Raw genomic sequence first — 9,011 nt, 5'->3', positions numbered from 1 at the left:
CTACAATATTGTGACATTCATTGTCATTTATCCTTAGATCCAGTCTGTTTGGATTAGCATGCAAGGATTCCATAGCAGAAATTGCACTCCTCCTCATCCTTCCTGAATTTGCATCATCGGCATATTTAGACCAACCCCAGCATCCTTGATATGTAATTTAAACAACAATATCCATTCTCCTTATCCATATCAGCAGTGTTATTTTTATTACACTGTTATAAAGCTTGTGCAAATTACTAGAGCAAGACCTAACTTTACCAAACTATGCTAGTCTCTTTAGAAGTCAAGGTGCTGTCTACTCACCTCTGGATGCAGATCATCTTAATTAGGCTCTCAGATTCCTTAATGACCATTCCTGAGTTGCTGATTGGTCTAGAATTGTTGCTTCTGTCTCAGATTCACTCTTGTATAATGGAATTATCTTGGTTTCCTTTAGGAACTGTACTTGTTGTGTTAAGACTCAAGTTGGAACATCCAAGTCAGACACTGCTAAGTCTCTTGTATGTTCCTTCAACACTTTTGCTAATATTCCATTCAACTACACTGTTAAATGTAAATGTTAAATGCAAAATCTTGCAATAGCTTTAATACCTCCAACTCCTGCCCCACTTCGGCATTCTGGTATCTAATGGGTCTGCCTGTGATGTGTGCTATACTAATAGCATACATCACAGAAGCCTTAAAAACTGCTCTTTCTAAGGCCTCTGACAATCTGGCCCTAACCTTATATTTGTGGGACTCGGGATAACAGTATAATTGGAGGTGTGCATGTCTATGTCTAAATATTAAAAGTTATAAAGAAGATGAGATAAGTCAAAATGACACTGTTAATTAAAAAGTCCTGCTCATCTACCCCGATAAATAGATCTTCATAACGACCAAAATTGAAAAATGTGTAAATTTATGTTTTTTATATGACTGAAAGTCAGCAAATTATCAAAGTTGATTGAATTTAATTATTATTGCACATGTCTGGGTGTGTTGATGAGCCGGCGATGTATGGTTGAGTAATAAAATAAAGACATAGATAATTCATAAGTTATTACATATTTATGTATTACATAATTATTTTTATTTATTCATAATATTAATTCTGAATATTTCATTTTTAATGTCTTTTGTTTATTTTTTTTCTTTTCATGTTTGTGGTATGAGGTGCTCAGGATAGGTGTCCCTCTTGCCCATGTGTAAGGTTGGCACTGTTTGATCTCGTTACCTTCCGCATTCATAAAAATGTGGAGGAGATTAAGTAAAAGTTACCTATAATATTTATTTATCAGTGTTAAATGTGGTGACAATGAAAAAAAATTATAAATGCATATTGTAAAATTTTAAAGTAAAAATAAGTAAATAAAAGAAGCGAGAAAATAAGGCGAATGAATATGCCAACTTCTATGTAGTGATAAAATTTGTTTGATATATATTGGTTTGATGCACATTTCAGTATATTTGTCCACTATGATCTTTTTTGTTGAAGTTGTATGTCGAGTGTGACTGTGCTGTTCTTTTTCCCTTCTGGTGGATGCACCTGTTTTCTCATCACAACCCTCATACACATTTTGTAAGCAGTTACATGTATTGTACAGTACTGCGCTATCCAGGTATAAATATGAATTTGCACAATTTGTGGTGACCTTCCTGTTGCCGTCCTCAATGGACATCTCCTGGTGGACATATATTTCAGTTTGATTATCATCTGTGGGGGAATGTTTAAAGCTACAATTCTCTTAGTATTATTTTTATCCCTTCATGGAGTCATAAGACTTCATAGATTTGTCTACTCTCTCTCTCACATATATAAAATCATGAATAGAGTAATACTAAACAAAATCTAAAACACTCGAAGACAACTCCAGTAGAGAGCAGGCAGGATTCAGAAGAGGCTTCTCTGCAATAGATCATATCCAGGTCATTTCACAACTAACAGAAAAATGCAGAGAATACCGAATCCCTCTGTTTCCTCTTTATTGATTTTAAAAAAGCATTTGATACCATAGAACACAATGCAGTCATCAGTGCCTTACTGGAAATAGATGTGGATCCTACTTACATCCACATGAAAAAAGAAATTAACAAAAATCAGACCACACAAATAACCCTGTTTGATCAACCTATAAATATAGATATAAAGAGGGGGGGGGGGTCCGTCAAGGCAATGTGATCTCCCCAAATCTATTTACCAGCACTTTAGAATACATTCTGAAAAAAATAGACCTAAACAGAGGAAAAAAAGCATAGATGGTGAAAAACTACAAATCCCTATGTTTGCCGATGATCTAGTACTGATATCCCACAACCCAAAAGACCTAGAAGAAATGGGTGAAAAAATATACAAACAGCAGTAAGGTAGGCTTAGAAATGAATCTCGAAAAAACAAAATGGATCAAAAACATCTACACAAGTGACAGTCACCTATGTATTGATACCATCCTTATAGAACAAGTTGACTCATACAAGTACTTAGGACAAATAATAAAAATGAATAACGATTTATCTGAAGAACTAGCAAAAAGAAAGAAAGCTGCATTCAACAGACTAAAAGAAATACTTACTGATCCAAATCTTGATATCTCTGCGAAGGCAAAACTATTTAATAGTGACATTCTTCTATCACTCGTATATGGATCAGAAACATGGAACACGACAAGAAAAGAAAAAAAGAAGAACCTCTCAGAATAACTCAGTGTGCAATAGAATGCAGGATTTGTAACATCAGCAAAATGGAACATGTTAGAAACACAGAACTAAGAAAGAGATTAGGCATGAAAGATGTGGTAACTGCAGTATATGAAAGCAAGATGAGATGGTCAGGTCACATAGCCAGACTCAAGGATAACAGATGGACATATAGAATACTCAACTGGCAACCAAGAATAAAGAGAAAACCAGGAAGACCACTTACAAGATGGGAAGATCCACTAGTGAAATCTATGGGTACATGGAAGAGAGAGGCTCAAGATCGAGATCGTTGGAAGCATCTTTGTGACCTGCACTCATGGAGAAATCCTGAAAGAAACACAGGTCCATCAAGTTTTTTTTTTTTTTTTTTTTTTTTTTTTTTTTTTTTTCAAGTAAGTCCATATAATTCTGCTGACACCATATACTTGAAAAGATAAAGTTGCAGAGGTAAATTTTGATTTTGCCGTACCAAGCCGTGGTTTTCAGCATAGTAGGCAGCTTTCTCATGATGGATGGTAGTAAGTGGGTGCCCAGTACCCAGAACTTGTACGTCAATAAAGAGAGAGAGCAGCAGAAGGGGGGGGCTGGATCTTTATGTTGGGGAGAAAAGCTTCCGAATATCTTGTAGACAGAGCTCGAAGTATAGCTTGAAGGGAGATACAGTCAAAGGCCTTTTGGAGGCACGGAGATGCCATCAGGAGAGGCTGAAGTCGGCGTCGGAATTCAGAGAGAAGAGAGGAAATAATGATGATTTCAGCACTGCCATGCGCAGGAATGAAAGCTTTTGCCTAAAATCATGTTGGACGTATGACTACAGACATTTAGCTAACACTATGAAAGAAACATAAGAGACTGGTGAAGGAAGATGAATCTGTACCCTCCTTCGCCAGTCAAGAATGTTCTTGACTGGCGAAGATACGTTGGTAGACATTTGGTGAATGGAAGTAGATGAGTTAAATCTTGCAAGATAGGCAGAGGGACCCGTTGAAGTTTTACAGCAGTAAAGCCATCTGGTTCCTCAACTAATGAACTAGTTGGCGGTGAAGACTTTATTTCATCAAAAGAAGATGAACAGAACTTTCCCGAACCTACCTGAATTGGTTGAAACAGAAGGAAGGACTAAATCAGGTAGGAATGGTGGTGGAGTGGAAAATGCATACCTCCAAAATTGAACAAACTCCTCATGTATCTCACTTGGAGGAGGAGTTGCTCTATTTAGTATTGCTCTAGCACAAGTACTTCTCATATAATGGTGTTGAATCAAACAGATGAAGTGTGCTGAAAAAAAAATTCCCTATTTGGTCTCTAGCACAAGGTTTCTGGATAGTCTTTGTCTAACCCTTAACCCACCTACAGTTTTATAAGTGTAGATTCTTTTGTAGGGTGGATATGAACATAAATAGTTCTAGGGGAACTATATTATCGAACCCTCAGCCCACCCACGGTATTAATATACTTTTCTTCAGGTAACTTTTCTTTGGTGGGATTCGTATAAAAATATTGATTCTGCTGCTGGCCGCGAAATACGCATACACGTAAGTAGTGGCGAATTCTCCATGCTTGCTGCGCAAGCTCATTAATTGAGAAAGAAGTAATATTTATTTGTTAATAAATGCATGCATTTATTAAGCATTCTATTTAGGCTTTTATTTTTGTAGACAGAAGACGTCTTAAGCTTTCGCGGCTATAATTGAGCTTTGCGCTTATCGAAGGTCGATGCTTGCTCGTCTAGTCAAAGCTACCTTGGCTTGCTCGGTTGTAGGCGCTTGTAGGTCCTCGCTGCGGCACTGTGATTTCATGCGCGCGCATAACAATTTCCGCTCCCTTCACGTCGTCTTAAACACAAGGCCATACGCAGTCAAAGTAGCTCTAGCCAATGAGCTTCAGCCAGCCTTAACAAGTGTGCGTGTTGCTTAGGAAAATTAAGTTACAACCAACTTTTTATGACGATGTTATTGACCATTCATAAAGAAGAACCGTAGGGTAGAATTTATATTCAAGTAGCTAAATTGAAAAATATAGAATATCATTTGTAAAATAAATGTTGTATTTGTATAATTAAATGTACATAACTTTCTAAATATATAGCTTTAAATGATCAGTAATTCATTATTCCACTAATCAGACTTCAATCACACCTCTCACTCCCTGAATGATAACAAGAGCAACAGCGAATTTCAAGACCAGCATTCGCCCCTGCACATAAGCAAAAAAAGGACGAAAGTCATAAACTAATCTAAAGAGACGCATCCCACGAGTGGCGGTAGGAAAGTAAATGTCCCTATTTTATTTTATAAATTTATTTATTTTTATTTTTTGTCGATTTGAACGCAGCAGAAAGCTTTACATGTTACTGAATGTACTGCGGTAGTCTCTAGTTCCGCCACGGTGACTGGTTGTACGATTGGCTACGTGAGAGCTCATCACACAAATGTAGTTGAAAATGGTGGCTGTTGTAAGCATAAAGTAGAGTGAGTGACCATTGAATTCCTCACTACGAAAGATGCGATTCCGAGGGAAATGCGTTTCGTCTAAAAAATGTGTATGAGGTTAAGCACATTTACATGCTGAGCCATACACTTTAAGAGTAGTGAGAACTGAAGTCAGAGACACTTCGAAGCGTCTGATTAGACGGACAAGAGTCGCATTGATTCACTGAAAACCAGGAGTGATGACTATTCATTAACCCCCTCGTCTACAACGAAGCTTGCATACGATTTGCCCGAAAATGCTGAGCAACAGACACAAACCAGTAAAGTCATCTGTACGGAACTTCTCTAGCACTGTGAAAATGAGGCTAGTGTTTTCTGTCACGCATTGTATTGTCACTGGCTATAAGCCATGGATTCACCATTATAATACTGAAACGAAGCGACATTCCATTCGACGGACTGGCAACAGTTCAATTCACTACGTAAGAAAAAAATTCAACAAACTGCCTTACGTAGGCAAAGTCATGGCAGCCTGGTTCCGAGACAAACTTGGGGTATTGCTTGTAAACGTTTTCGAGAAAGGTATCCCTATCAATTCAGAATGGTACGCACGAACGAGGTCCTTCTCCTCCAAGACAACGTCCGATCTCACACCGTTTGCGCATCAAGCTGGAAAGACTTGATGCGCTTGATCCCCCCCGTCCTGTTCACTATTTGACCACCACCTGTTTAGCCCTCGGAAAGATGCATTTTGTAGATTGGGATTAGCTGAAGCTGTTCGTGAAACCCCGATGTTAGAGTATTTTTGTAAGAGTCGGTATATAGGGTCTCACTCAGCGATGATAAAGTGTATAGAGAATGATGGAGAACTTTATTGAAAAATATGACAGGAATGCTCGCAAAAGATATAGGAATGAACCACGTAAAAGCTGTTGTTAATAAACTATTTGCTGAAGAAAAAAAGAAAACATTACTTTCGTATCCCCCCCCTCGTAATTATTGTACGTTATGTAATTTAATCGCATTCCTTTGCGCATTATTCTCGCTTTGCTGTTGTAAATAGCATTGAAAAACCCTCTCTTATCAATTAATAATATTTTCTCTCGTGTTCAGTCATGTTTTGATTGAAAAGACCTGTTTTCTCATTCCATCTAGGACTTTTAGATGTCTGTTTCACCAGAAGGCGAGTTAGCCTATCCATTACGAAAAGGAGCCAGGGTTTCTTTCCGTTTCCAAAATATACATACACACTCCTGGTGGATGAATATACGCAATGGACGGGAAAATACACGGATCATGTGTCCTTAGTTGCTTCCTCATATTTAACAACTGAAAGCATACATTCTGCATCAGTCGATTTCTGTGTTTTGATATGACCAATAAAAAATACTTCAGCTACCCAGGAATAAATACCATGCTTGTTTAGTGAGCTAGTTTCTTTGAATAATATTCAATATGCGATTTGTGCAGGGGAGAGTCGTGCATAGGAACTGCAGCATTCCCAGTTTTTCTCGGTATATAAATATATGGATGTTTGTGATTGTCTCTGGAAATACTAGTGGTGGTGGTGGTTGGCGGTAGATTGAGTGGCGGAGACAGAGTTGTAGAGCAGGTGCCCTCCCTCGATGAGTCTTTGGACTCCCTGGAGGTGTATAATAATAATAATAATTATTATTATTATTAATTTATTTATATTTGCTTGTAATATTTAATTTTGTCATCAACAATCCTATACAATTCTCTTATTTTGTATAAAAAATAACAAAAATCCATCTTGTAGCACTGTGTTTACCACAGTGTCATATTGCTACGCGTGCAAGCATATGCACGTCATAGTGAGATGCGAGCTGTTAGCGTAATGCGGCACTGTCCATTGCGCAGTTCCACTGCTGTTTATATGTAGTTTGCGCTAGTGTTCGTAGTGCTTATCGTGTTTACTCCTTCTCTTTAAATATTTGGACATTACAATTAAAGGATTTAATTGTAATGTCCAAATTTTGTAAATTAATTCCTTTAATTACAATTAAAGGAATAGATTTTATTTTTAATTTTGAATTATACTAAACTATAATTTTATCGATAATAAACAATATTTTTTCATGTTTAATTTTTTTAAAAAAATTTTGCCATAATTTTGATATTTTATCCAAACACATATACACTGTACTTACAGTGTGTATGTATATTTCGAAAGTTGCAGCACTCACACGATTTCAAGCCACGAGCCGCCACTGGATTTGTGCTTTAAAAATCAAACAATGTCGCAGCAGGAGAGGAATATTATAAAAGATTTTCAATTTAAGGTGATTTAGCTGGTCTTATGCGGAGATGAATTGTACTTCCCCAATCGCTGATTTTTCATCCTGTAAAACATGACTGTTAGAACAAAGCACCGACATAACACTCTTGCCTCTGAAAGACTTGCGAATTCTATTGTGAATAGTTACTAAAAAAAAAAAAAACTTTAGCAGAACGCACTTTCAAAGGAATTTTTTAAAATAATGTTTATATATATTTTTTTTAAAAAAGGCCAGCTTGGTTGGCCGAGCGGACAGCGTTTCAAGCCCCACAGGTACTGATGTTTTTAGGTTGCAGATTTTCATCGTCTACTGTGATACAACCACCTTGCTTATTAGGGAATAACAAGTGACCTGAAGTGGCTTGAAAAAGTTTCATGAAAGTAAAAAACGAAAAGAAATCTTTTCGTTTTTTACTCACATTTTGCTTTATTAGCTATGTTTCTTAATGTTTTACGTTTTATTTATCTGTTGTATTTTTGATGTTTCTGTTTTTGCTTCATATGCATAAATTAGTATTCATCGAATTACTATTTATATATTCTTACTTTTGTTTCCTTTTGTTAGATCTTTATTTTTCCATAAAGTTGAATTTAGACATCCTGATATTTTATTAGTCTTCAGGGATTGTTCTTTTATTTCATTTTGTGTTATGTTATCGCTGTTTTCAGTTATTCCCAGGTATTTAAATTTCATTACTTGTTCCAGTATTTCAACAGGATAGCTTGCCATATTTAAAGTATTATACGAAGGAATTAGAGCTTTATTGAAGAAATTAAAGCTGAAAATAATATATACACCCTCTGTCCAAAAAGAAACCGAACTTTTCGAAAATAGAAGAAACTAGTGGCGTCACCTGTTGTATCTTTTTGTTGTCGAAAGCGGCAACCTTCATTAGTGTTGTGTCAACTGTTTGTACATTTGTTTCGTTTCATTAGAAGCCGAGTTATAGTACCAAGAGTGACAGTGTGGTTTGACGAACGGTCGGTCGTCACGATATTCATTCCGTACGCGACGAATTCTCGCTATCAATCGCTTCAAAACTTCAAGATAAAACTCACTATTGATCGTTTGGCCAGGCGGAACGCATTCTTTGTGGATAATGCCCTTGGAATCGTAGAAACAAACCAGCATTGTGACTTATTCGAATGTCCCTCTTCTGGTGGTCTCCACTCAGCACTGGTGCTTTGTTTCGGGCGCATACTCAAAACACCACATTTCGCCACCGGTAACGCTCGTTTCAAAGAAGTTTGAAAAACTTCATTGAAACGATTAAATCCCTTACGAGCGGTTTTAATGAGGTCCTTGCAGTGTTCAATTCGATACATTTTTTGGTTGTTGTCAACTTGTGGGGAACAAATCGCGAATTCAATTTACGAAGGGCCAAATGCTTGGTCAAAATGTTGTGCACAGTTGATTTTGGAATCCCCAATTCGTATTCAATCAATCTCATGGACGATTTTGAGTTTTCTTTGATGAAACCACGCGTTTTTTGGATGTTAACTTCGCTCAGTCCAGTTTTTGGACTGACCGGCTTTTCATCATCCTCAAGCGTCTCACGACTACTTTGAAATTGCTTAAACCACTCGTAAACTTGAGTACG

This window comes from Typopeltis vanoorti, chromosome 13, assembly GCF_054136105.1.
Source record: "Typopeltis vanoorti isolate ZY-2024b chromosome 13, IOZ_Tvanoo_1.0, whole genome shotgun sequence".
In the NCBI taxonomy this organism is placed as follows: Eukaryota; Metazoa; Arthropoda; class Arachnida; order Uropygi; family Thelyphonidae; genus Typopeltis; species Typopeltis vanoorti.
The sequence above is the reverse complement of the archived record's forward strand: the minus strand, read 5'-3'. Positions refer to the sequence as shown.